This window comes from Sardina pilchardus, chromosome 5 (assembly GCF_963854185.1).
Source record: "Sardina pilchardus chromosome 5, fSarPil1.1, whole genome shotgun sequence".
In the NCBI taxonomy this organism is placed as follows: Eukaryota; Metazoa; Chordata; class Actinopteri; order Clupeiformes; family Clupeidae; genus Sardina; species Sardina pilchardus.
The window spans coordinates 418,353-443,240 of NC_084998.1; the positions used below are offsets into that span (position 1 = coordinate 418,353).

At 52.8% G+C, this 24,888-nt stretch overlaps 35 non-coding genes across 35 annotated transcripts; all 35 read left to right on the forward strand.

The window, feature by feature from the left end:
* Positions 1-386: 386 nt before the first annotated feature.
* trnaw-cca (transfer RNA tryptophan (anticodon CCA)) lies at positions 387-458 on the forward strand. Its single transcript has one exon. It is a non-coding gene; the product is annotated as a tRNA-Trp (tRNA).
* Positions 459-1,024: 566 nt separating this feature from the next.
* trnaw-cca (transfer RNA tryptophan (anticodon CCA)) lies at positions 1,025-1,096 on the forward strand. The gene has a single exon. It is a non-coding gene; the product is annotated as a tRNA-Trp (tRNA).
* A 2,480-nt stretch (positions 1,097-3,576) lies between these two features.
* trnaw-cca (transfer RNA tryptophan (anticodon CCA)) lies at positions 3,577-3,648 on the forward strand. The gene has a single exon. It is a non-coding gene; the product is annotated as a tRNA-Trp (tRNA).
* Positions 3,649-4,214: 566 nt separating this feature from the next.
* trnaw-cca (transfer RNA tryptophan (anticodon CCA)) lies at positions 4,215-4,286 on the forward strand. Its single transcript has one exon. It is a non-coding gene; the product is annotated as a tRNA-Trp (tRNA).
* Positions 4,287-4,852: 566 nt separating this feature from the next.
* trnaw-cca (transfer RNA tryptophan (anticodon CCA)) lies at positions 4,853-4,924 on the forward strand. Its single transcript has one exon. It is a non-coding gene; the product is annotated as a tRNA-Trp (tRNA).
* A 566-nt stretch (positions 4,925-5,490) lies between these two features.
* trnaw-cca (transfer RNA tryptophan (anticodon CCA)) lies at positions 5,491-5,562 on the forward strand. Its single transcript has one exon. It is a non-coding gene; the product is annotated as a tRNA-Trp (tRNA).
* Positions 5,563-6,128: 566 nt separating this feature from the next.
* trnaw-cca (transfer RNA tryptophan (anticodon CCA)) lies at positions 6,129-6,200 on the forward strand. Its single transcript has one exon. It is a non-coding gene; the product is annotated as a tRNA-Trp (tRNA).
* Positions 6,201-6,766: 566 nt separating this feature from the next.
* On the forward strand, positions 6,767-6,838 carry trnaw-cca (transfer RNA tryptophan (anticodon CCA)). The gene has a single exon. It is a non-coding gene; the product is annotated as a tRNA-Trp (tRNA).
* Positions 6,839-7,404: 566 nt separating this feature from the next.
* Positions 7,405-7,476, forward strand: trnaw-cca (transfer RNA tryptophan (anticodon CCA)). Its single transcript has one exon. It is a non-coding gene; the product is annotated as a tRNA-Trp (tRNA).
* Positions 7,477-8,042: 566 nt separating this feature from the next.
* Positions 8,043-8,114, forward strand: trnaw-cca (transfer RNA tryptophan (anticodon CCA)). Its single transcript has one exon. It is a non-coding gene; the product is annotated as a tRNA-Trp (tRNA).
* Positions 8,115-8,680: 566 nt separating this feature from the next.
* Positions 8,681-8,752, forward strand: trnaw-cca (transfer RNA tryptophan (anticodon CCA)). The gene has a single exon. It is a non-coding gene; the product is annotated as a tRNA-Trp (tRNA).
* Positions 8,753-9,318: 566 nt separating this feature from the next.
* trnaw-cca (transfer RNA tryptophan (anticodon CCA)) lies at positions 9,319-9,390 on the forward strand. Its single transcript has one exon. It is a non-coding gene; the product is annotated as a tRNA-Trp (tRNA).
* Positions 9,391-9,956: 566 nt separating this feature from the next.
* On the forward strand, positions 9,957-10,028 carry trnaw-cca (transfer RNA tryptophan (anticodon CCA)). The gene has a single exon. It is a non-coding gene; the product is annotated as a tRNA-Trp (tRNA).
* A 566-nt stretch (positions 10,029-10,594) lies between these two features.
* Positions 10,595-10,666, forward strand: trnaw-cca (transfer RNA tryptophan (anticodon CCA)). The gene has a single exon. It is a non-coding gene; the product is annotated as a tRNA-Trp (tRNA).
* A 566-nt stretch (positions 10,667-11,232) lies between these two features.
* On the forward strand, positions 11,233-11,304 carry trnaw-cca (transfer RNA tryptophan (anticodon CCA)). The gene has a single exon. It is a non-coding gene; the product is annotated as a tRNA-Trp (tRNA).
* Positions 11,305-12,508: 1,204 nt separating this feature from the next.
* Positions 12,509-12,580, forward strand: trnaw-cca (transfer RNA tryptophan (anticodon CCA)). The gene has a single exon. It is a non-coding gene; the product is annotated as a tRNA-Trp (tRNA).
* A 566-nt stretch (positions 12,581-13,146) lies between these two features.
* Positions 13,147-13,218, forward strand: trnaw-cca (transfer RNA tryptophan (anticodon CCA)). Its single transcript has one exon. It is a non-coding gene; the product is annotated as a tRNA-Trp (tRNA).
* A 566-nt stretch (positions 13,219-13,784) lies between these two features.
* On the forward strand, positions 13,785-13,856 carry trnaw-cca (transfer RNA tryptophan (anticodon CCA)). The gene has a single exon. It is a non-coding gene; the product is annotated as a tRNA-Trp (tRNA).
* Positions 13,857-14,422: 566 nt separating this feature from the next.
* On the forward strand, positions 14,423-14,494 carry trnaw-cca (transfer RNA tryptophan (anticodon CCA)). Its single transcript has one exon. It is a non-coding gene; the product is annotated as a tRNA-Trp (tRNA).
* Positions 14,495-15,060: 566 nt separating this feature from the next.
* Positions 15,061-15,132, forward strand: trnaw-cca (transfer RNA tryptophan (anticodon CCA)). Its single transcript has one exon. It is a non-coding gene; the product is annotated as a tRNA-Trp (tRNA).
* A 566-nt stretch (positions 15,133-15,698) lies between these two features.
* Positions 15,699-15,770, forward strand: trnaw-cca (transfer RNA tryptophan (anticodon CCA)). The gene has a single exon. It is a non-coding gene; the product is annotated as a tRNA-Trp (tRNA).
* Positions 15,771-16,336: 566 nt separating this feature from the next.
* trnaw-cca (transfer RNA tryptophan (anticodon CCA)) lies at positions 16,337-16,408 on the forward strand. The gene has a single exon. It is a non-coding gene; the product is annotated as a tRNA-Trp (tRNA).
* A 566-nt stretch (positions 16,409-16,974) lies between these two features.
* Positions 16,975-17,046, forward strand: trnaw-cca (transfer RNA tryptophan (anticodon CCA)). The gene has a single exon. It is a non-coding gene; the product is annotated as a tRNA-Trp (tRNA).
* A 566-nt stretch (positions 17,047-17,612) lies between these two features.
* trnaw-cca (transfer RNA tryptophan (anticodon CCA)) lies at positions 17,613-17,684 on the forward strand. The gene has a single exon. It is a non-coding gene; the product is annotated as a tRNA-Trp (tRNA).
* Positions 17,685-18,250: 566 nt separating this feature from the next.
* On the forward strand, positions 18,251-18,322 carry trnaw-cca (transfer RNA tryptophan (anticodon CCA)). The gene has a single exon. It is a non-coding gene; the product is annotated as a tRNA-Trp (tRNA).
* Positions 18,323-18,888: 566 nt separating this feature from the next.
* trnaw-cca (transfer RNA tryptophan (anticodon CCA)) lies at positions 18,889-18,960 on the forward strand. Its single transcript has one exon. It is a non-coding gene; the product is annotated as a tRNA-Trp (tRNA).
* A 566-nt stretch (positions 18,961-19,526) lies between these two features.
* Positions 19,527-19,598, forward strand: trnaw-cca (transfer RNA tryptophan (anticodon CCA)). The gene has a single exon. It is a non-coding gene; the product is annotated as a tRNA-Trp (tRNA).
* Positions 19,599-20,164: 566 nt separating this feature from the next.
* trnaw-cca (transfer RNA tryptophan (anticodon CCA)) lies at positions 20,165-20,236 on the forward strand. Its single transcript has one exon. It is a non-coding gene; the product is annotated as a tRNA-Trp (tRNA).
* Positions 20,237-20,802: 566 nt separating this feature from the next.
* On the forward strand, positions 20,803-20,874 carry trnaw-cca (transfer RNA tryptophan (anticodon CCA)). The gene has a single exon. It is a non-coding gene; the product is annotated as a tRNA-Trp (tRNA).
* Positions 20,875-21,440: 566 nt separating this feature from the next.
* Positions 21,441-21,512, forward strand: trnaw-cca (transfer RNA tryptophan (anticodon CCA)). Its single transcript has one exon. It is a non-coding gene; the product is annotated as a tRNA-Trp (tRNA).
* A 566-nt stretch (positions 21,513-22,078) lies between these two features.
* Positions 22,079-22,150, forward strand: trnaw-cca (transfer RNA tryptophan (anticodon CCA)). The gene has a single exon. It is a non-coding gene; the product is annotated as a tRNA-Trp (tRNA).
* A 566-nt stretch (positions 22,151-22,716) lies between these two features.
* trnaw-cca (transfer RNA tryptophan (anticodon CCA)) lies at positions 22,717-22,788 on the forward strand. The gene has a single exon. It is a non-coding gene; the product is annotated as a tRNA-Trp (tRNA).
* A 566-nt stretch (positions 22,789-23,354) lies between these two features.
* Positions 23,355-23,426, forward strand: trnaw-cca (transfer RNA tryptophan (anticodon CCA)). The gene has a single exon. It is a non-coding gene; the product is annotated as a tRNA-Trp (tRNA).
* A 566-nt stretch (positions 23,427-23,992) lies between these two features.
* trnaw-cca (transfer RNA tryptophan (anticodon CCA)) lies at positions 23,993-24,064 on the forward strand. The gene has a single exon. It is a non-coding gene; the product is annotated as a tRNA-Trp (tRNA).
* A 566-nt stretch (positions 24,065-24,630) lies between these two features.
* Positions 24,631-24,702, forward strand: trnaw-cca (transfer RNA tryptophan (anticodon CCA)). Its single transcript has one exon. It is a non-coding gene; the product is annotated as a tRNA-Trp (tRNA).
* The last annotated feature ends 186 nt before the right edge of the window (positions 24,703-24,888 follow it).

A 24,888-nucleotide genomic window follows, 5' to 3' on the forward strand; every position in this document is an offset into this window, starting at 1 on the left:
GCTAAGCAAGCGCTGACGGCCAGAGTAAATCGTTCAGCAGTCGGGCATTTCCTTCGCGCCAGGGCGAAAGATGGCGTCGCCCGGCTGTAAAGAAATCGCCTGAACAGGGACTTGAACCCTGGACCCTCAGATTAAAAGTCTGATGCTCTACCGACTGAGCTATCCAGGCTTCGAGAGAGCACCCAGCTCTGCACGAACGTGGCTGTAACTTGGCTCTTCCTAACGTACGTTGGTAAGTCATGCACGGCGTGGCAAAGTTACAGCAAGCGAAACGTCTGCAGGTGCAACAGAGAATGGCTCCCCCTGCACTGAAAGCCTGCATTGCTCGAGGTTTCAATAGCAGATACAGGGAGAAGTGGGAAAGTTTATCTGTGCAGCACCTGTGGGACCTCGTGGCGCAACGGTAGCGCGTCTGACTCCAGATCAGAAGGTTGCGTGTTCAAATCACGTCGGGGTCATAGAAATCACCGCTCAACTCTTTTCACCGTCCAACTCAGCGACAGCACTTTGGCTGAAAGGCAATTAGTGGGCCTGTGAATTTCAAGCCATTACTGAAAAGCGAAGGATTTCGGTGAAAAACACCAGTGTCCGCCACGGTGACTTTTACAGGCTTTGACGCGGAGAGTAGCAAAGAGTGCGCTAAGCAAGCGCTGACGGCGAGAGTAAATCGTTCAGCAGTCGGGCATTTCCTCCGCACCAGGGCGAAAGATGGCGTCGCCCGACTGTAAAGAAATCGCCTGAACAGGGACTTGAACCCTGGACCCTCAGATTAAAAGTCTGATGCTCTACCGACTGAGCTATCCAGGCTTCGAGAGAGCACCCAGCTCTGCACGAACCTGGCTGTAACTTGGCTCTTCCTAACGTACGTTGGTAAGTCATGCACGGCGTGGCAAAGTTACAGCAAGCGAAACGTCTGCAGGTGCAACAGAGAATGGCTCCCCCTGCACTGAAAGCCTGCATTGCTCGAGGTTTCAATAGCAGATACAGGGAGAAGTGGGAAAGTTTATCTGTGCAGCACCTGTGGGACCTCGTGGCGCAACGGTAGCGCGTCTGACTCCAGATCAGAAGGTTGCGTGTTCAAATCACGTCGGGGTCATAGAAATCACCGCTCAACTCTTTTCACCGTCCAACTCAGCGACAGCACTTTGGCTGAAAGGCAATTAGTGGGCCTGTGAATTTCAAGCCATTACTGAAAAGCGAAGGATTTCGGTGAAAAACACCAGTGTCCGCCACGGTGACTTTTACAGGCTTTGACGCGGAGAGTAGCAAAAAGTGCGCTAAGCAAGCGCTGACGGCGAGAGAAAATCGTTCAGCAGTCGGGCATTTCCTCCGCACCAGGGCGAAAGATGGCGTCGCCCGGCTGTAAAGAAATCGCCTGAACAGGGACTTGAACCCTGGACCCTCAGATTAAAAGTCTGATGCTCTACCGACTGAGCTATCCAGGCTTCGAGAGAGCACCCAGCTCTGCACGAACGTGGCTGTAACTTGGCTCTTCCTAACATACGTTGGTAAGTCATGCACGGCGTGGCAAAGTTACAGCAAGCGAAACGTCTGCAGGTGCAACAGAGAATGGCTCCCCCTGCACTGAAAGCCTGCATTGCTCGAGGTTTCAATAGCAGATACAGGGAGAAGTGGGAAAGTTTATCTGTGCAGCACCTGTGGGACCTCGTGGCGCAACGGTAGCGCGTCTGACTCCAGATCAAAAGGTTGCGTGTTCAAATCACGTCGGGGTCATAGAAATCACCGCTCAACTCTTTTCACCGTCCAACTCAGCGACAGCACTTTGGCTGAAAGGCAATTAGTGGGCCTGTGAATTTCAAGCCATTACTGAAAAGCGAAGGATTTCGGTGAAAAACACCAGTGTCCGCCACGGTGACTTTTACAGGCTTTGACGCGGAGAGTAGCAAAAAGTGCGCTAAGCAAGCGCTGACGGCGAGAGTAAATCGTTCAGCAGTCGGGCATTTCCTCCGCACCAGGGCGAAAGATGGCGTCGCCCGGCTGTAAAGAAATCGCCTGAACAGGGACTTGAACCCTGGACCCTCAGATTAAAAGTCTGATGCTCTACCGACTGAGCTATCCAGGCTTCGAGAGAGCACCCAGCTCTGCACGAACGTGGCTGTAACTTGGCTCTTCCTAACGTACGTTGGTAAGTCATGCACGGCGTGGCAAAGTTACAGCAAGCGAAACGTCTGCAGGTGCAACAGAGAATGGCTCCCCCTGCACTGAAAGCCTGCATTGCTCGAGGTTTCAATAGCAGATACAGGGAGAAGTGGGAAAGTTTATCTGTGCAGCACCTGTGGGACCTCGTGGCGCAACGGTAGCGCGTCTGACTCCAGATCAAAAGGTTGCGTGTTCAAATCACGTCGGGGTCATAGAAATCACCGCTCAACTCTTTTCACCGTCCAACTCAGCGACAGCACTTTGGCTGAAAGGCAATTAGTGGGCCTGTGAATTTCAAGCCATTACTGAAAAGCGAAGGATTTCGGTGAAAAACACCAGTGTCCGCCACGGTGACTTTTACAGGCTTTGACGCGGAGAGTAGCAAAGAGTGCGCTAAGCAAGCGCTGACGGCCAGAGTAAATCGTTCAGCAGTCGGGCATTTCCTCCGCGCCAGGGCGAAAGATGGCGTCGCCCGGCTGTAAAGAAATCGCCTGAACAGGGACTTGAACCCTGGACCCTCAGATTAAAAGTCTGATGCTCTACCGACTGAGCTATCCAGGCTTCGAGAGAGCACCCAGCTCTGCACGAACGTGGCTGTAACTTGGCTCTTCCTAACGTACGTTGGTAAGTCATGCACGGCGTGGCAAAGTTACAGCAAGCGAAACGTCTGCAGGTGCAACAGAGAATGGCTCCCCCTGCACTGAAAGCCTGCATTGCTCGAGGTTTCAATAGCAGATACAGGGAGAAGTGGGAAAGTTTATCTGTGCAGCACCTGTGGGACCTCGTGGCGCAACGGTAGCGCGTCTGACTCCAGATCAAAAGGTTGCGTGTTCAAATCACGTCGGGGTCATAGAAATCACCGCTCAACTCTTTTCACCGTCCAACTCAGCGACAGCACTTTGGCTGAAAGGCAATTAGTGGGCCTGTGAATTTCAAGCCATTACTGAAAAGCGAAGGATTTCGGTGAAAAACACCAGTGTCCGCCACGGTGACTTTTACAGGCTTTGACGCGGAGAGTAGCAAAGAGTGCGCTAAGCAAGCGCTGACGGCCAGAGTAAATCGTTCAGCAGTCGGGCATTTCCTTCGCGCCAGGGCGAAAGATGGCGTCGCCCGGCTGTAAAGAAATCGCCTGAACAGGGACTTGAACCCTGGACCCTCAGATTAAAAGTCTGATGCTCTACCGACTGAGCTATCCAGGCTTCGAGAGAGCACCCAGCTCTGCACGAACGTGGCTGTAACTTGGCTCTTCCTAACGTACGTTGGTAAGTCATGCACGGCGTGGCAAAGTTACAGCAAGCGAAACGTCTGCAGGTGCAACAGAGAATGGCTCCCCCTGCACTGAAAGCCTGCATTGCTCGAGGTTTCAATAGCAGATACAGGGAGAAGTGGGAAAGTTTATCTGTGCAGCACCTGTGGGACCTCGTGGCGCAACGGTAGCGCGTCTGACTCCAGATCAGAAGGTTGCGTGTTCAAATCACGTCGGGGTCATAGAAATCACCGCTCAACTCTTTTCACCGTCCAACTCAGCGACAGCACTTTGGCTGAAAGGCAATTAGTGGGCCTGTGAATTTCAAGCCATTACTGAAAAGCGAAGGATTTCGGTGAAAAACACCAGTGTCCGCCACGGTGACTTTTACAGGCTTTGACGCGGAGAGTAGCAAAGAGTGCGCTAAGCAAGCGCTGACGGCCAGAGTAAATCGTTCAGCAGTCGGGCATTTCCTCCGCACCAGGGCGAAAGATGGCGTCGCCCGGCTGTAAAGAAATCGCCTGAACAGGGACTTGAACCCTGGACCCTCAGATTAAAAGTCTGATGCTCTACCGACTGAGCTATCCAGGCTTCGAGAGAGCACCCAGCTCTGCACGAATGTGGCTGTAACTTGGCTCTTCCTAACGTACGTTGGTAAGTCATGCACGGCGTGGCAAAGTTACAGCAAGCGAAACGTCTGCAGGTGCAACAGAGAATGGCTCCCCCTGCACTGAAAGCCTGCATTGCTCGAGGTTTCAATAGCAGATACAGGGAGAAGTGGGAAAGTTTATCTGTGCAGCACCTGTGGGACCTCGTGGCGCAACGGTAGCGCGTCTGACTCCAGATCAGAAGGTTGCGTGTTCAAATCACGTCGGGGTCATAGAAATCACCGCTCAACTCTTTTCACCGTCCAACTCAGCGACAGCACTTTGGCTGAAAGGCAATTAGTGGGCCTGTGAATTTCAAGCCATTACTGAAAAGCGAAGGATTTCGGTGAAAAACACCAGTGTCCGCCACGGTGACTTTTACAGGCTTTGACGCGGAGAGTAGCAAAGAGTGCGCTAAGCAAGCGCTGACGGCCAGAGTAAATCGTTCAGCAGTCGGGCATTTCCTCCGCACCAGGGCGAAAGATGGCGTCGCCCGGCTGTAAAGAAATCGCCTGAACAGGGACTTGAACCCTGGACCCTCAGATTAAAAGTCTGATGCTCTACCGACTGAGCTATCCAGGCTTCGAGAGAGCACCCAGCTCTGCACGAACGTGGCTGTAACTTGGCTCTTCCTAACGTACGTTGGTAAGTCATGCACGGCGTGGCAAAGTTACAGCAAGCGAAACGTCTGCAGGTGCAACAGAGAATGGCTCCCCCTGCACTGAAAGCCTGCATTGCTCGAGGTTTCAATAGCAGATACAGGGAGAAGTGGGAAAGTTTATCTGTGCAGCACCTGTGGGACCTCGTGGCGCAACGGTAGCGCGTCTGACTCCAGATCAGAAGGTTGCGTGTTCAAATCACGTCGGGGTCATAGAAATCACCGCTCAACTCTTTTCACCGTCCAACTCAGCGACAGCACTTTGGCTGAAAGGCAATTAGTGGGCCTGTGAATTTCAAGCCATTACTGAAAAGCGAAGGATTTCGGTGAAAAACACCAGTGTCCGCCACGGTGACTTTTACAGGCTTTGACGCGGAGAGTAGCAAAGAGTGCGCTAAGCAAGCGCTGACGGCCAGAGTAAATCGTTCAGCAGTCGGGCATTTCCTCCGCGCCAGGGCGAAAGATGGCGTCGCCCGGCTGTAAAGAAATCGCCTGAACAGGGACTTGAACCCTGGACCCTCAGATTAAAAGTCTGATGCTCTACCGACTGAGCTATCCAGGCTTCGAGAGAGCACCCAGCTCTGCACGAACGTGGCTGTAACTTGGCTCTTCCTAACGTACGTTGGTAAGTCATGCACGGCGTGGCAAAGTTACAGCAAGCGAAACGTCTGCAGGTGCAACAGAGAATGGCTCCCCCTGCACTGAAAGCCTGCATTGCTCGAGGTTTCAATAGCAGATACAGGGAGAAGTGGGAAAGTTTATCTGTGCAGCACCTGTGGGACCTCGTGGCGCAACGGTAGCGCGTCTGACTCCAGATCAGAAGGTTGCGTGTTCAAATCACGTCGGGGTCATAGAAATCACCGCTCAACTCTTTTCACCGTCCAACTCAGCGACAGCACTTTGGCTGAAAGGCAATTAGTGGGCCTGTGAATTTCAAGCCATTACTGAAAAGCGAAGGATTTCGGTGAAAAACACCAGTGTCCGCCACGGTGACTTTTACAGGCTTTGACGCGGAGAGTAGCAAAGAGTGCGCTAAGCAAGCGCTGACGGCCAGAGTAAATCGTTCAGCAGTCGGGCATTTCCTTCGCGCCAGGGCGAAAGATGGCGTCGCCCGGCTGTAAAGAAATCGCCTGAACAGGGACTTGAACCCTGGACCCTCAGATTAAAAGTCTGATGCTCTACCGACTGAGCTATCCAGGCTTCGAGAGAGCACCCAGCTCTGCACGAACGTGGCTGTAACTTGGCTCTTCCTAACGTACGTTGGTAAGTCATGCACGGCGTGGCAAAGTTACAGCAAGCGAAACGTCTGCAGGTGCAACAGAGAATGGCTCCCCCTGCACTGAAAGCCTGCATTGCTCGAGGTTTCAATAGCAGATACAGGGAGAAGTGGGAAAGTTTATCTGTGCAGCACCTGTGGGACCTCGTGGCGCAACGGTAGCGCGTCTGACTCCAGATCAGAAGGTTGCGTGTTCAAATCACGTCGGGGTCATAGAAATCACCGCTCAACTCTTTTCACCGTCCAACTCAGCGACAGCACTTTGGCTGAAAGGCAATTAGTGGGCCTGTGAATTTCAAGCCATTACTGAAAAGCGAAGGATTTCGGTGAAAAACACCAGTGTCCGCCACGGTGACTTTTACAGGCTTTGACGCGGAGAGTAGCAAAGAGTGCGCTAAGCAAGCGCTGACGGCCAGAGTAAATCGTTCAGCAGTCGGGCATTTCCTTCGCACCAGGGCGAAAGATGGCGTCGCCCGGCTGTAAAGAAATCGCCTGAACAGGGACTTGAACCCTGGACCCTCAGATTAAAAGTCTGATGCTCTACCGACTGAGCTATCCAGGCTTCGAGAGAGCACCCAGCTCTGCACGAACGTGGCTGTAACTTGGCTCTTCCTAACGTACGTTGGTAAGTCATGCACGGCGTGGCAAAGTTACAGCAAGCGAAACGTCTGCAGGTGCAACAGAGAATGGCTCCCCCTGCACTGAAAGCCTGCATTGCTCGAGGTTTCAATAGCAGATACAGGGAGAAGTGGGAAAGTTTATCTGTGCAGCACCTGTGGGACCTCGTGGCGCAACGGTAGCGCGTCTGACTCCAGATCAGAAGGTTGCGTGTTCAAATCACGTCGGGGTCATAGAAATCACCGCTCAACTCTTTTCACCGTCCAACTCAGCGACAGCACTTTGGCTGAAAGGCAATTAGTGGGCCTGTGAATTTCAAGCCATTACTGAAAAGCGAAGGATTTCGGTGAAAAACACCAGTGTCCGCCACGGTGACTTTTACAGGCTTTGACACGGAGAGTAGCAAAGAGTGCGCTAAGCAAGCGCTGACGGCCAGAGTAAATCGTTCAGCAGTCGGGCATTTCCTCCGCACCAGGGCGAAAGATGGCGTCGCCCGGCTGTAAAGAAATCGCCTGAACAGGGACTTGAACCCTGGACCCTCAGATTAAAAGTCTGATGCTCTACCGACTGAGCTATCCAGGCTTCGAGAGAGCACCCAGCTCTGCACGAACGTGGCTGTAACTTGGCTCTTCCTAACGTACGTTGGTAAGTCATGCACGGCGTGGCAAAGTTACAGCAAGCGAAACGTCTGCAGGTGCAACAGAGAATGGCTCCCCCTGCACTGAAAGCCTGCATTGCTCGAGGTTTCAATAGCAGATACAGGGAGAAGTGGGAAAGTTTATCTGTGCAGCACCTGTGGGACCTCGTGGCGCAACGGTAGCGCGTCTGACTCCAGATCAGAAGGTTGCGTGTTCAAATCACGTCGGGGTCATAGAAATCACCGCTCATCTCTTTTCACCGTCCAACTCAGCGACAGCACTTTGGCTGAAAGGCAATTAGTGGGCCTGTGAATTTCAAGCCATTACTGAAAAGCGAAGGATTTCGGTGAAAAACACCAGTGTCCGCCACGGTGACTTTTACAGGCTTTGACGCGGAGAGTAGCAAAGAGTGCGCTAAGCAAGCGCTGACGGCCAGAGTAAATCGTTCAGCAGTCGGGCATTTCCTCCGCACCAGGGCGAAAGATGGCGTCGCCCGGCTGTAAAGAAATCGCCTGAACAGGGACTTGAACCCTGGACCCTCAGATTAAAAGTCTGATGCTCTACCGACTGAGCTATCCAGGCTTCGAGAGAGCACCCAGCTCTGCACGAATGTGGCTGTAACTTGGCTCTTCCTAACGTACGTTGGTAAGTCATGCACGGCGTGGCAAAGTTACAGCAAGCGAAACGTCTGCAGGTGCAACAGAGAATGGCTCCCCCTGCACTGAAAGCCTGCATTGCTCGAGGTTTCAATAGCAGATACAGGGAGAAGTGGGAAAGTTTATCTGTGCAGCACCTGTGGGACCTCGTGGCGCAACGGTAGCGCGTCTGACTCCAGATCAGAAGGTTGCGTGTTCAAATCACGTCGGGGTCATAGAAATCACCGCTCAACTCTTTTCACCGTCCAACTCAGCGACAGCACTTTGGCTGAAAGGCAATTAGTGGGCCTGTGAATTTCAAGCCATTACTGAAAAGCGAAGGATTTCGGTGAAAAACACCAGTGTCCGCCACGGTGACTTTTACAGGCTTTGACGCGGAGAGTAGCAAAGAGTGCGCTAAGCAAGCGCTGACGGCCAGAGTAAATCGTTCAGCAGTCGGGCATTTCCTCCGCACCAGGGCGAAAGATGGCGTCGCCCGGCTGTAAAGAAATCGCCTGAACAGGGACTTGAACCCTGGACCCTCAGATTAAAAGTCTGATGCTCTACCGACTGAGCTATCCAGGCTTCGAGAGAGCACCCAGCTCTGCACGAACGTGGCTGTAACTTGGCTCTTCCTAACGTACGTTGGTAAGTCATGCACGGCGTGGCAAAGTTACAGCAAGCGAAACGTCTGCAGGTGCAACAGAGAATGGCTCCCCCTGCACTGAAAGCCTGCATTGCTCGAGGTTTCAATAGCAGATACAGGGAGAAGTGGGAAAGTTTATCTGTGCAGCACCTGTGGGACCTCGTGGCGCAACGGTAGCGCGTCTGACTCCAGATCAGAAGGTTGCGTGTTCAAATCACGTCGGGGTCATAGAAATCACCGCTCAACTCTTTTCACCGTCCAACTCAGCGACAGCACTTTGGCTGAAAGGCAATTAGTGGGCCTGTGAATTTCAAGCCATTACTGAAAAGCGAAGGATTTCGGTGAAAAACACCAGTGTCCGCCACGGTGACTTTTACAGGCTTTGACGCGGAGAGTAGCAAAGAGTGCGCTAAGCAAGCGCTGACGGCCAGAGTAAATCGTTCAGCAGTCGGGCATTTCCTCCGCGCCAGGGCGAAAGATGGCGTCGCCCGGCTGTAAAGAAATCGCCTGAACAGGGACTTGAACCCTGGACCCTCAGATTAAAAGTCTGATGCTCTACCGACTGAGCTATCCAGGCTTCGAGAGAGCACCCAGCTCTGCACGAACGTGGCTGTAACTTGGCTCTTCCTAACGTACGTTGGTAAGTCATGCACGGCGTGGCAAAGTTACAGCAAGCGAAACGTCTGCAGGTGCAACAGAGAATGGCTCCCCCTGCACTGAAAGCCTGCATTGCTCGAGGTTTCAATAGCAGATACAGGGAGAAGTGGGAAAGTTTATCTGTGCAGCACCTGTGGGACCTCGTGGCGCAACGGTAGCGCGTCTGACTCCAGATCAGAAGGTTGCGTGTTCAAATCACGTCGGGGTCATAGAAATCACCGCTCAACTCTTTTCACCGTCCAACTCAGCGACAGCACTTTGGCTGAAAGGCAATTAGTGGGCCTGTGAATTTCAAGCCATTACTGAAAAGCGAAGGATTTCGGTGAAAAACACCAGTGTCCGCCACGGTGACTTTTACAGGCTTTGACGCGGAGAGTAGCAAAGAGTGCGCTAAGCAAGCGCTGACGGCCAGAGTAAATCGTTCAGCAGTCGGGCATTTCCTTCGCGCCAGGGCGAAAGATGGCGTCGCCCGGCTGTAAAGAAATCGCCTGAACAGGGACTTGAACCCTGGACCCTCAGATTAAAAGTCTGATGCTCTACCGACTGAGCTATCCAGGCTTCGAGAGAGCACCCAGCTCTGCACGAACGTGGCTGTAACTTGGCTCTTCCTAACGTACGTTGGTAAGTCATGCACGGCGTGGCAAAGTTACAGCAAGCGAAACGTCTGCAGGTGCAACAGAGAATGGCTCCCCCTGCACTGAAAGCCTGCATTGCTCGAGGTTTCAATAGCAGATACAGGGAGAAGTGGGAAAGTTTATCTGTGCAGCACCTGTGGGACCTCGTGGCGCAACGGTAGCGCGTCTGACTCCAGATCAGAAGGTTGCGTGTTCAAATCACGTCGGGGTCATAGAAATCACCGCTCAACTCTTTTCACCGTCCAACTCAGCGACAGCACTTTGGCTGAAAGGCAATTAGTGGGCCTGTGAATTTCAAGCCATTACTGAAAAGCGAAGGATTTCGGTGAAAAACACCAGTGTCCGCCACGGTGACTTTTACAGGCTTTGACGCGGAGAGTAGCAAAGAGTGCGCTAAGCAAGCGCTGACGGCCAGAGTAAATCGTTCAGCAGTCGGGCATTTCCTTCGCACCAGGGCGAAAGATGGCGTCGCCCGGCTGTAAAGAAATCGCCTGAACAGGGACTTGAACCCTGGACCCTCAGATTAAAAGTCTGATGCTCTACCGACTGAGCTATCCAGGCTTCGAGAGAGCACCCAGCTCTGCACGAACGTGGCTGTAACTTGGCTCTTCCTAACGTACGTTGGTAAGTCATGCACGGCGTGGCAAAGTTACAGCAAGCGAAACGTCTGCAGGTGCAACAGAGAATGGCTCCCCCTGCACTGAAAGCCTGCATTGCTCGAGGTTTCAATAGCAGATACAGGGAGAAGTGGGAAAGTTTATCTGTGCAGCACCTGTGGGACCTCGTGGCGCAACGGTAGCGCGTCTGACTCCAGATCAGAAGGTTGCGTGTTCAAATCACGTCGGGGTCATAGAAATCACCGCTCAACTCTTTTCACCGTCCAACTCAGCGACAGCACTTTGGCTGAAAGGCAATTAGTGGGCCTGTGAATTTCAAGCCATTACTGAAAAGCGAAGGATTTCGGTGAAAAACACCAGTGTCCGCCACGGTGACTTTTACAGGCTTTGACACGGAGAGTAGCAAAGAGTGCGCTAAGCAAGCGCTGACGGCCAGAGTAAATCGTTCAGCAGTCGGGCATTTCCTCCGCACCAGGGCGAAAGATGGCGTCGCCCGGCTGTAAAGAAATCGCCTGAACAGGGACTTGAACCCTGGACCCTCAGATTAAAAGTCTGATGCTCTACCGACTGAGCTATCCAGGCTTCGAGAGAGCACCCAGCTCTGCACGAACGTGGCTGTAACTTGGCTCTTCCTAACGTACGTTGGTAAGTCATGCACGGCGTGGCAAAGTTACAGCAAGCGAAACGTCTGCAGGTGCAACAGAGAATGGCTCCCCCTGCACTGAAAGCCTGCATTGCTCGAGGTTTCAATAGCAGATACAGGGAGAAGTGGGAAAGTTTATCTGTGCAGCACCTGTGGGACCTCGTGGCGCAACGGTAGCGCGTCTGACTCCAGATCAGAAGGTTGCGTGTTCAAATCACGTCGGGGTCATAGAAATCACCGCTCATCTCTTTTCACCGTCCAACTCAGCGACAGCACTTTGGCTGAAAGGCAATTAGTGGGCCTGTGAATTTCAAGCCATTACTGAAAAGCGAAGGATTTCGGTGAAAAACACCAGTGTCCGCCACGGTGACTTTTACAGGCTTTGACGCGGAGAGTAGCAAAAAGTGCGCTAAGCAAGCGCTGACGGCGAGAGTAAATCGTTCAGCAGTCGGGCATTTCCTCCGCGCCAGGGCGAAAGATGGCGTCGCCCGGCTGTAAAGAAATCGCCTGAACAGGGACTTGAACCCTGGACCCTCAGATTAAAAGTCTGATGCTCTACCGACTGAGCTATCCAGGCTTCGAGAGAGCACCCAGCTCTGCACGAACGTGGCTGTAACTTGGCTCTTCCTAACGTACGTTGGTAAGTCATGCACGGCGTGGCAAAGTTACAGCAAGCGAAACGTCTGCAGGTGCAACAGAGAATGGCTCCCCCTGCACTGAAAGCCTGCATTGCTCGAGGTTTCAATAGCAGATACAGGGAGAAGTGGGAAAGTTTATCTGTGCAGCACCTGTGGGACCTCGTGGCGCAACGGTAGCGCGTCTGACTCCAGATGAAAAGGTTGCGTGTTCAAATCACGTCGGGGTCATAGAAATCACCGCTCAACTCTTTTCACCGTCCAACTCAGCGACAGCACTTTGGCTGAAAGGCAATTAGTGGGCCTGTGAATTTCAAGCCATTACTGAAAAGCGAAGGATTTCGGTGAAAAACACCAGTGTCCGCCACGGTGACTTTTACAGGCTTTGACGCGGAGAGTAGCAAAGAGTGCGCTAAGCAAGCGCTGACGGCCAGAGTAAATCGTTCAGCAGTCGGGCATTTCCTTCGCACCAGGGCGAAAGATGGCGTCGCCCGGCTGTAAAGAAATCGCCTGAACAGGGACTTGAACCCTGGACCCTCAGATTAAAAGTCTGATGCTCTACCGACTGAGCTATCCAGGCTTCGAGAGAGCACCCAGCTCTGCACGAACGTGGCTGTAACTTGGCTCTTCCTAACGTACGTTGGTAAGTCATGCACGGCGTGGCAAAGTTACAGCAAGCGAAACGTCTGCAGGTGCAACAGAGAATGGCTCCCCCTGCACTGAAAGCCTGCATTGCTCGAGGTTTCAATAGCAGATACAGGGAGAAGTGGGAAAGTTTATCTGTGCAGCACCTGTGGGACCTCGTGGCGCAACGGTAGCGCGTCTGACTCCAGATCAGAAGGTTGCGTGTTCAAATCACGTCGGGGTCATAGAAATCACCGCTCAACTCTTTTCACCGTCCAACTCAGCGACAGCACTTTGGCTGAAAGGCAATTAGTGGGCCTGTGAATTTCAAGCCATTACTGAAAAGCGAAGGATTTCGGTGAAAAACACCAGTGTCCGCCACGGTGACTTTTACAGGCTTTGACGCGGAGAGTAGCAAAGAGTGCGCTAAGCAAGCGCTGACGGCCAGAGTAAATCGTTCAGCAGTCGGGCATTTCCTTCGCGCCAGGGCGAAAGATGGCGTCGCCCGGCTGTAAAGAAATCGCCTGAACAGGGACTTGAACCCTGGACCCTCAGATTAAAAGTCTGATGCTCTACCGACTGAGCTATCCAGGCTTCGAGAGAGCACCCAGCTCTGCACGAACGTGGCTGTAACTTGGCTCTTCCTAACGTACGTTGGTAAGTCATGCACGGCGTGGCAAAGTTACAGCAAGCGAAACGTCTGCAGGTGCAACAGAGAATGGCTCCCCCTGCACTGAAAGCCTGCATTGCTCGAGGTTTCAATAGCAGATACAGGGAGAAGTGGGAAAGTTTATCTGTGCAGCACCTGTGGGACCTCGTGGCGCAACGGTAGCGCGTCTGACTCCAGATCAGAAGGTTGCGTGTTCAAATCACGTCGGGGTCATAGAAATCACCGCTCAACTCTTTTCACCGTCCAACTCAGCGACAGCACTTTGGCTGAAAGGCAATTAGTGGGCCTGTGAATTTCAAGCCATTACTGAAAAGCGAAGGATTTCGGTGAAAAACACCAGTGTCCGCCACGGTGACTTTTACAGGCTTTGACGCGGAGAGTAGCAAAGAGTGCGCTAAGCAAGCGCTGACGGCGAGAGTAAATCGTTCAGCAGTCGGGCATTTCCTTCGCACCAGGGCGAAAGATGGCGTCGCCCGGCTGTAAAGAAATCGCCTGAACAGGGACTTGAACCCTGGACCCTCAGATTAAAAGTCTGATGCTCTACCGACTGAGCTATCCAGGCTTCGAGAGAGCACCCAGCTCTGCACGAACGTGGCTGTAACTTGGCTCTTCCTAACGTACGTTGGTAAGTCATGCACGGCGTGGCAAAGTTACAGCAAGCGAAACGTCTGCAGGTGCAACAGAGAATGGCTCCCCCTGCACTGAAAGCCTGCATTGCTCGAGGTTTCAATAGCAGATACAGGGAGAAGTGGGAAAGTTTATCTGTGCAGCACCTGTGGGACCTCGTGGCGCAACGGTAGCGCGTCTGACTCCAGATCAGAAGGTTGCGTGTTCAAATCACGTCGGGGTCATAGAAATCACCGCTCAACTCTTTTCACCGTCCAACTCAGCGACAGCACTTTGGCTGAAAGGCAATTAGTGGGCCTGTGAATTTCAAGCCATTACTGAAAAGCGAAGGATTTCGGTGAAAAACACCAGTGTCCGCCACGGTGACTTTTACAGGCTTTGACGCGGAGAGTAGCAAAGAGTGCGCTAAGCAAGCACTGACGGCGAGAGTAAATCGTTCAGCAGTCGGGCATTTCCTCCGCACCAGGGCGAAAGATGGCGTCGCCCGACTGTAAAGAAATCGCCTGAACAGGGACTTGAACCCTGGACCCTCAGATTAAAAGTCTGATGCTCTACCGACTGAGCTATCCAGGCTTCGAGAGAGCACCCAGCTCTGCACGAACGTGGCTGTAACTTGGCTCTTCCTAACGTACGTTGGTAAGTCATGCACGGCGTGGCAAAGTTACAGCAAGCGAAACGTCTGCAGGTGCAACAGAGAATGGCTCCCCCTGCACTGAAAGCCTGCATTGCTCGAGGTTTCAATAGCAGATACAGGGAGAAGTGGGAAAGTTTATCTGTGCAGCACCTGTGGGACCTCGTGGCGCAACGGTAGCGCGTCTGACTCCAGATCAGAAGGTTGCGTGTTCAAATCACGTCGGGGTCATAGAAATCACCGCTCAACTCTTTTCACCGTCCAACTCAGCGACAGCACTTTGGCTGAAAGGCAATTAGTGGGCCTGTGAATTTCAAGCCATTACTGAAAAGCGAAGGATTTCGGTGAAAAACACCAGTGTCCGCCACGGTGACTTTTACAGGCTTTGACGCGGAGAGTAGCAAAGAGTGCGCTAAGCAAGCGCTGACGGCCAGAGTAAATCGTTCAGCAGTCGGGCATTTCCTTCGCACCAGGGCGAAAGATGGCGTCGCCCGGCTGTAAAGAAATCGCCTGAACAGGGACTTGAACCCTGGACCCTCAGATTAAAAGTCTGATGCTCTACCGACTGAGCTATCCAGGCTTCGAGAGAGCACCCAGCTCTGCACGAACGTGGCTGTAACTTGGCTCTTCCTAACGTACGTTGGTAAGTCATGCACGGCGTGGCAAAGTTACAGCAAGCGAAACGTCTGCAGGTGCAACAGAGAATGGCTCCCCCTGCACTGAAAGCCTGCATTGCTCGAGGTTTCAATAGCAGATACAGGGAGAAGTGGGAAAGTTTATCTGTGCAGCACCTGTGGGACCTCGTGGCGCAACGGTAGCGCGTCTGACTCCAGATCAGAAGGTTGCGTGTTCAAATCACGTCGGGGTCATAGAAATCACCGCTCAACTCTTTTCACCGTCCAACTCAGCGACAGCACTTTGGCTGAAAGGCAATTAGTGGGCCTGTGAATTTCAAGCCATTACTGAAAAGCGAAGGATTTCGGTGAAAAACACCAGTGTCCGCCACGGTGACTTTTACAGGCTTTGACACGGAGAGTAGCAAAGAGTGCGCTAAGCAAGCGCTGACGGCCAGAGTAAATCGTTCAGCAGTCGGGCATTTCCTCCGCACCAGGGCGAAAGATGGCGTCGCCCGGCTGTAAAGAAATCGCCTGAACAGGGACTTGAACCCTGGACCCTCAGATTAAAAGTCTGATGCTCTACCGACTGAGCTATCCAGGCTTCGAGAGAGCACCCAGCTCTGCACGAACGTGGCTGTAACTTGGCTCTTCCTAACGTACGTTGGTAAGTCATGCACGGCGTGGCAAAGTTACAGCAAGCGAAACGTCTGCAGGTGCAACAGAGAATGGCTCCCCCTGCACTGAAAGCCTGCATTGCTCGAGGTTTCAATAGCAGATACAGGGAGAAGTGGGAAAGTTTATCTGTGCAGCACCTGTGGGACCTCGTGGCGCAACGGTAGCGCGTCTGACTCCAGATCAGAAGGTTGCGTGTTCAAATCACGTCGGGGTCATAGAAATCACCGCTCATCTCTTTTCACCGTCCAACTCAGCGACAGCACTTTGGCTGAAAGGCAATTAGTGGGCCTGTGAATTTCAAGCCATTACTGAAAAGCGAAGGATTTCGGTGAAAAACACCAGTGTCCGCCACGGTGACTTTTACAGGCTTTGACGCGGAGAGTAGCAAAGAGTGCGCTAAGCAAGCGCTGACGGCGAGAGTAAATCGTTCAGCAGTCGGGCATTTCCTCCGCACCAGGGCGAAAGATGGCGTCGCCCGGCTGTAAAGAAATCGCCTGAACAGGGACTTGAACCCTGGACCCTCAGATTAAAAGTCTGATGCTCTACCGACTGAGCTATCCAGGCTTCGAGAGAGCACCCAGCTCTGCACGAACGTGGCTGTAACTTGGCTCTTCCTAACGTACGTTGGTAAGTCATGCACGGCGTGGCAAAGTTACAGCAAGCGAAACGTCTGCAGGTGCAACAGAGAATGGCTCCCCCTGCACTGAAAGCCTGCATTGCTCGAGGTTTCAATAGCAGATACAGGGAGAAGTGGGAAAGTTTATCTGTGCAGCACCTGTGGGACCTCGTGGCGCAACGGTAGCGCGTCTGACTCCAGATCAGAAGGTTGCGTGTTCAAATCACGTCGGGGTCATAGAAATCACCGCTCAACTCTTTTCACCGTCCAACTCAGCGACAGCACTTTGGCTGAAAGGCAATTAGTGGGCCTGTGAATTTCAAGCCATTACTGAAAAGCGAAGGATTTCGGTGAAAAACACCAGTGTCCGCCACGGTGACTTTTACAGGCTTTGACGCGGAGAGTAGCAAAGAGTGCGCTAAGCAAGCGCTGACGGCCAGAGTAAATCGTTCAGCAGTCGGGCATTTCCTCCGCACCAGGGCGAAAGATGGCGTCGCCCGGCTGTAAAGAAATCGCCTGAACAGGGACTTGAACCCTGGACCCTCAGATTAAAAGTCTGATGCTCTACCGACTGAGCTATCCAGGCTTCGAGAGAGCACCCAGCTCTGCACGAACGTGGCTGTAACTTGGCTCTTCCTAACGTACGTTGGTAAGTCATGCACGGCGTGGCAAAGTTACAGCAAGCGAAACGTCTGCAGGTGCAACAGAGAATGGCTCCCCCTGCACTGAAAGCCTGCATTGCTCGAGGTTTCAATAGCAGATACAGGGAGAAGTGGGAAAGTTTATCTGTGCAGCACCTGTGGGACCTCGTGGCGCAACGGTAGCGCGTCTGACTCCAGATCAGAAGGTTGCGTGTTCAAATCACGTCGGGGTCATAGAAATCACCGCTCAACTCTTTTCACCGTCCAACTCAGCGACAGCACTTTGGCTGAAAGGCAATTAGTGGGCCTGTGAATTTCAAGCCATTACTGAAAAGCGAAGGATTTCGGTGAAAAACACCAGTGTCCGCCACGGTGACTTTTACAGGCTTTGACGCGGAGAGTAGCAAAGAGTGCGCTAAGCAAGCGCTGACGGCCAGAGTAAATCGTTCAGCAGTCGGGCATTTCCTCCGCACCAGGGCGAAAGATGGCGTCGCCCGGCTGTAAAGAAATCGCCTGAACAGGGACTTGAACCCTGGACCCTCAGATTAAAAGTCTGATGCTCTACCGACTGAGCTATCCAGGCTTCGAGAGAGCACCCAGCTCTGCACGAACGTGGCTGTAACTTGGCTCTTCCTAACGTACGTTGGTAAGTCATGCACGGCGTGGCAAAGTTACAGCAAGCGAAACGTCTGCAGGTGCAACAGAGAATGGCTCCCCCTGCACTGAAAGCCTGCATTGCTCGAGGTTTCAATAGCAGATACAGGGAGAAGTGGGAAAGTTTATCTGTGCAGCACCTGTGGGACCTCGTGGCGCAACGGTAGCGCGTCTGACTCCAGATCAGAAGGTTGCGTGTTCAAATCACGTCGGGGTCATAGAAATCACCGCTCAACTCTTTTCACCGTCCAACTCAGCGACAGCACTTTGGCTGAAAGGCAATTAGTGGGCCTGTGAATTTCAAGCCATTACTGAAAAGCGAAGGATTTCGGTGAAAAACACCAGTGTCCGCCACGGTGACTTTTACAGGCTTTGACGCGGAGAGTAGCAAAGAGTGCGCTAAGCAAGCGCTGACGGCCAGAGTAAATCGTTCAGCAGTCGGGCATTTCCTCCGCACCAGGGCGAAAGATGGCGTCGCCCGGCTGTAAAGAAATCGCCTGAACAGGGACTTGAACCCTGGACCCTCAGATTAAAAGTCTGATGCTCTACCGACTGAGCTATCCAGGCTTCGAGAGAGCACCCAGCTCTGCACGAACGTGGCTGTAACTTGGCTCTTCCTAACGTACGTTGGTAAGTCATGCACGGCGTGGCAAAGTTACAGCAAGCGAAACGTCTGCAGGTGCAACAGAGAATGGCTCCCCCTGCACTGAAAGCCTGCATTGCTCGAGGTTTCAATAGCAGATACAGGGAGAAGTGGGAAAGTTTATCTGTGCAGCACCTGTGGGACCTCGTGGCGCAACGGTAGCGCGTCTGACTCCAGATCAGAAGGTTGCGTGTTCAAATCACGTCGGGGTCATAGAAATCACCGCTCAACTCTTTTCACCGTCCAACTCAGCGACAGCACTTTGGCTGAAAGGCAATTAGTGGGCCTGTGAATTTCAAGCCATTACTGAAAAGCGAAGGATTTCGGTGAAAAACACCAGTGTCCGCCACGGTGACTTTTACAGGCTTTGACGCGGAGAGTAGCAAAGAGTGCGCTAAGCAAGCGCTGACGGCCAGAGTAAATCGTTCAGCAGTCGGGCATTTCCTCCGCACCAGGGCGAAAGATGGCGTCGCCCGGCTGTAAAGAAATCGCCTGAACAGGGACTTGAACCCTGGACCCTCAGATTAAAAGTCTGATGCTCTACCGACTGAGCTATCCAGGCTTCGAGAGAGCACCCAGCTCTGCACGAACGTGGCTGTAACTTGGCTCTTCCTAACGTACGTTGGTAAGTCATGCACGGCGTGGCAAAGTTACAGCAAGCGAAACGTCTGCAGGTGCAACAGAGAATGGCTCCCCCTGCACTGAAAGCCTGCATTGCTCGAGGTTTCAATAGCAGATACAGGGAGAAGTGGGAAAGTTTATCTGTGCAGCACCTGTGGGACCTCGTGGCGCAACGGTAGCGCGTCTGACTCCAGATCAGAAGGTTGCGTGTTCAAATCACGTCGGGGTCATAGAAATCACCGCTCAACTCTTTTCACCGTCCAACTCAGCGACAGCACTTTGGCTGAAAGGCAATTAGTGGGCCTGTGAATTTCAAGCCATTACTGAAAAGCGAAGGATTTCGGTGAAAAACACCAGTGTCCGCCACGGTGACTTTTACAGGCTTTGACGCGGAGAGTAGCAAAGAGTGCGCTAAGCAAGCGCTGACGGCCAGAGTAAATCGTTCAGCAGTCGGGCATTTCCTCCGCACCAGGGCGAAAGATGGCGTCGCCCGGCTGTAAAGAAATCGCCTGAACAGGGACTTGAACCCTGGACCCTCAGATTAAAAGTCTGATGCTCTACCGACTGAGCTATCCAGGCTTCGAGAGAGCACCCAGCTCTGCACGAACGTGGCTGTAACTTGGCTCTTCCTAACGTACGTTGGTAAGTCATGCACGGCGTGGCAAAGTTACAGCAAGCGAAACGTCTGCAGGTGCAACAGAGAATGGCTCCCCCTGCACTGAAAGCCTGCATTGCTCGAGGTTTCAATAGCAGATACAGGGAGAAGTGGGAAAGTTTATCTGTGCAGCACCTGTGGGACCTCGTGGCGCAACGGTAGCGCGTCTGACTCCAGATCAGAAGGTTGCGTGTTCAAATCACGTCGGGGTCATAGAAATCACCGCTCAACTCTTTTCACCGTCCAACTCAGCGACAGCACTTTGGCTGAAAGGCAATTAGTGGGCCTGTGAATTTCAAGCCATTACTGAAAAGCGAAGGATTTCGGTGAAAAACACCAGTGTCCGCCACGGTGACTTTTACAGGCTTTGACGCGGAGAGTAGCAAAGAGTGCGCTAAGCAAGCGCTGACGGCCAGAGTAAATCGTTCAGCAGTCGGGCATTTCCTCCGCACCAGGGCGAAAGATGGCGTCGCCCGGCTGTAAAGAAATCGCCTGAACAGGGACTTGAACCCTGGACCCTCAGATTAAAAGTCTGATGCTCTACCGACTGAGCTATCCAGGCTTCGAGAGAGCACCCAGCTCTGCACGAACGTGGCTGTAACTTGGCTCTTCCTAACGTACGTTGGTAAGTCATGCACGGCGTGGCAAAGTTACAGCAAGCGAAACGTCTGCAGGTGCAACAGAGAATGGCTCCCCCTGCACTGAAAGCCTGCATTGCTCGAGGTTTCAATAGCAGATACAGGGAGAAGTGGGAAAGTTTATCTGTGCAGCACCTGTGGGACCTCGTGGCGCAACGGTAGCGCGTCTGACTCCAGATCAGAAGGTTGCGTGTTCAAATCACGTCGGGGTCATAGAAATCACCGCTCAACTCTTTTCACCGTCCAACTCAGCGACAGCACTTTGGCTGAAAGGCAATTAGTGGGCCTGTGAATTTCAAGCCATTACTGAAAAGCGAAGGATTTCGGTGAAAAACACCAGTGTCCGCCACGGTGACTTTTACAGGCTTTGACGCGGAGAGTAGCAAAGAGTGCGCTAAGCAAGCGCTGACGGCCAGAGTAAATCGTTCAGCAGTCGGGCATTTCCTCCGCACCAGGGCGAAAGATGGCGTCGCCCGGCTGTAAAGAAATCGCCTGAACAGGGACTTGAACCCTGGACCCTCAGATTAAAAGTCTGATGCTCTACCGACTGAGCTATCCAGGCTTCGAGAGAGCACCCAGCTCTGCACGAACGTGGCTGTAACTTGGCTCTTCCTAACGTACGTTGGTAAGTCATGCACGGCGTGGCAAAGTTACAGCAAGCGAAACGTCTGCAGGTGCAACAGAGAATGGCTCCCCCTGCACTGAAAGCCTGCATTGCTCGAGGTTTCAATAGCAGATACAGGGAGAAGTGGGAAAGTTTATCTGTGCAGCACCTGTGGGACCTCGTGGCGCAACGGTAGCGCGTCTGACTCCAGATCAGAAGGTTGCGTGTTCAAATCACGTCGGGGTCATAGAAATCACCGCTCAACTCTTTTCACCGTCCAACTCAGCGACAGCACTTTGGCTGAAAGGCAATTAGTGGGCCTGTGAATTTCAAGCCATTACTGAAAAGCGAAGGATTTCGGTGAAAAACACCAGTGTCCGCCACGGTGACTTTTACAGGCTTTGACGCGGAGAGTAGCAAAGAGTGCGCTAAGCAAGCGCTGACGGCCAGAGTAAATCGTTCAGCAGTCGGGCATTTCCTCCGCACCAGGGCGAAAGATGGCGTCGCCCGGCTGTAAAGAAATCGCCTGAACAGGGACTTGAACCCTGGACCCTCAGATTAAAAGTCTGATGCTCTACCGACTGAGCTATCCAGGCTTCGAGAGAGCACCCAGCTCTGCACGAACGTGGCTGTAACTTGGCTCTTCCTAACGTACGTTGGTAAGTCATGCACGGCGTGGCAAAGTTACAGCAAGCGAAACGTCTGCAGGTGCAACAGAGAATGGCTCCCCCTGCACTGAAAGCCTGCATTGCTCGAGGTTTCAATAGCAGATACAGGGAGAAGTGGGAAAGTTTATCTGTGCAGCACCTGTGGGACCTCGTGGCGCAACGGTAGCGCGTCTGACTCCAGATCAGAAGGTTGCGTGTTCAAATCACGTCGGGGTCATAGAAATCACCGCTCAACTCTTTTCACCGTCCAACTCAGCGACAGCACTTTGGCTGAAAGGCAATTAGTGGGCCTGTGAATTTCAAGCCATTACTGAAAAGCGAAGGATTTCGGTGAAAAACACCAGTGTCCGCCACGGTGACTTTTACAGGCTTTGACGCGGAGAGTAGCAAAGAGTGCGCTAAGCAAGCGCTGACGGCCAGAGTAAATCGTTCAGCAGTCGGGCATTTCCTCCGCACCAGGGCGAAAGATGGCGTCGCCCGGCTGTAAAGAAATCGCCTGAACAGGGACTTGAACCCTGGACCCTCAGATTAAAAGTCTGATGCTCTACCGACTGAGCTATCCAGGCTTCGAGAGAGCACCCAGCTCTGCACGAACGTGGCTGTAACTTGGCTCTTCCTAACGTACGTTGGTAAGTCATGCACGGCGTGGCAAAGTTACAGCAAGCGAAACGTCTGCAGGTGCAACAGAGAATGGCTCCCCCTGCACTGAAAGCCTGCATTGCTCGAGGTTTCAATAGCAGATACAGGGAGAAGTGGGAAAGTTTATCTGTGCAGCACCTGTGGGACCTCGTGGCGCAACGGTAGCGCGTCTGACTCCAGATCAGAAGGTTGCGTGTTCAAATCACGTCGGGGTCATAGAAATCACCGCTCAGCTCTTTTCACCGTCCAACTCAGCGACAGCACTTTGGCTGAAAGGCAATTAGTGGGCCTGTGAATTTCAAGCCATTACTGAAAAGCGAAGGATTTCGGTGAAAAACACCAGTGTCCGCCACGGTGACTTTTACAGGCTTTGACGCGGAGAGTAGCAAAGAGTGCGCTAAGCAAGCGCTGACGGCCAGAGTAAATCGTTCAGCAGTCGGGCATTTCCTCCGCACCAGGGCGAAAGATGGCGTCGCCCGGCTGTAAAGAAATCGCCTGAACAGGGACTTGAACCCTGGACCCTCAGATTAAAAGTCTGATGCTCTACCGACTGAGCTATCCAGGCTTCGAGAGAGCACCCAGCTCTGCACGAACGTGGCTGTAACTTGGCTCTTCCTAACGTACGTTGGTAAGTCATGCACGGCGTGGCAAAGTTACAGCAAGCGAAACGTCTGCAGGTGCAACAGAGAATGGCTCCCCCTGCACTGAAAGCCTGCATTGCTCGAGGTTTCAATAGCAGATACAGGGAGAAGTGGGAAAGTTTATCTGTGCAGCACCTGTGGGACCTCGTGGCGCAACGGTAGCGCGTCTGACTCCAGATCAGAAGGTTGCGTGTTCAAATCACGTCGGGGTCATAGAAATCACCGCTCAGCTCTTTTCACCGTCCAACTCAGCGACAGCACTTTGGCTGAAAGGCAATTAGTGGGCCTGTGAATTTCAAGCCATTACTGAAAAGCGAAGGATTTCGGTGAAAAACACCAGTGTCCGCCACGGTGACTTTTACAGGCTTTGACGCGGAGAGTAGCAAAGAGTGCGCTAAGCAAGCGCTGACGGCCAGAGTAAATCGTTCAGCAGTCGGGCATTTCCTCCGCACCAGGGCGAAAGATGGCGTCGCCCGGCTGTAAAGAAATCGCCTGAACAGGGACTTGAACCCTGGACCCTCAGATTAAAAGTCTGATGCTCTACCGACTGAGCTATCCAGGCTTCGAGAGAGCACCCAGCTCTGCACGAACGTGGCTGTAACTTGGCTCTTCCTAACGTACGTTGGTAAGTCATGCACGGCGTGGCAAAGTTACAGCAAGCGAAACGTCTGCAGGTGCAACAGAGAATGGCTCCCCCTGCACTGAAAGCCTGCATTGCTCGAGGTTTCAATAGCAGATACAGGGAGAAGTGGGAAAGTTTATCTGTGCAGCACCTGTGGGACCTCGTGGCGCAACGGTAGCGCGTCTGACTCCAGATCAGAAGGTTGCGTGTTCAAATCACGTCGGGGTCATAGAAATCACCGCTCAGCTCTTTTCACCGTCCAACTCAGCGACAGCACTTTGGCTGAAAGGCAATTAGTGGGCCTGTGAATTTCAAGCCATTACTGAAAAGCGAAGGATTTCGGTGAAAAACACCAGTGTCCGCCACGGTGACTTTTACAGGCTTTGACGCGGAGAGTAGCAAAGAGTGCGCTAAGCAAGCGCTGACGGCCAGAGTAAATCGTTCAGCAGTCGGGCATTTCCTCCGCACCAGGGCGAAAGATGGCGTCGCCCGGCTGTAAAGAAATCGCCTGAACAGGGACTTGAACCCTGGACCCTCAGATTAAAAGTCTGATGCTCTACCGACTGAGCTATCCAGGCTTCGAGAGAGCACCCAGCTCTGCACGAACGTGGCTGTAACTTGGCTCTTCCTAACGTACGTTGGTAAGTCATGCACGGCGTGGCAAAGTTACAGCAAGCGAAACGTCTGCAGGTGCAACAGAGAATGGCTCCCCCTGCACTGAAAGCCTGCATTGCTCGAGGTTTCAATAGCAGATACAGGGAGAAGTGGGAAAGTTTATCTGTGCAGCACCTGTGGGACCTCGTGGCGCAACGGTAGCGCGTCTGACTCCAGATCAGAAGGTTGCGTGTTCAAATCACGTCGGGGTCATAGAAATCACCGCTCAGCTCTTTTCACCGTCCAACTCAGCGACAGCACTTTGGCTGAAAGGCAATTAGTGGGCCTGTGAATTTCAAGCCATTACTGAAAAGCGAAGGATTTCGGTGAAAAACACCAGTGTCCGCCACGGTGACTTTTACAGGCTTTGACGCGGAGAGTAGCAAAGAGTGCGCTAAGCAAGCGCTGACGGCCAGAGTAAATCGTTCAGCAGTCGGGCATTTCCTCCGCACCAGGGCGAAAGATGGCGTCGCCCGGCTGTAAAGAAATCGCCTGAACAGGGACTTGAACCCTGGACCCTCAGATTAAAAGTCTGATGCTCTACCGACTGAGCTATCCAGGCTTCGAGAGAGCACCCAGCTCTGCACGAACGTGGCTGTAACTTGGCTCTTCCTAACGTACGTTGGTAAGTCATGCACGGCGTGGCAAAGTTACAGCAAGCGAAACGTCTGCAGGTGCAACAGAGAATGGCTCCCCCTGCACTGAAAGCCTGCATTGCTCGAGGTTTCAATAGCAGATACAGGGAGAAGTGGGAAAGTTTATCTGTGCAGCACCTGTGGGACCTCGTGGCGCAACGGTAGCGCGTCTGACTCCAGATCAGAAGGTTGCGTGTTCAAATCACGTCGGGGTCATAGAAATCACCGCTCAACTCTTTTCACCGTCCAACTCAGCGACAGCACTTTGGCTGAAAGGCAATTAGTGGGCCTGTGAATTTCAAGCCATTACTGAAAAGCGAAGGATTTCGGTGAAAAACACCAGTGTCCGCCACGGTGACTTTTACAGGCTTTGACGCGGAGAGTAGCAAAGAGTGCGCTAAG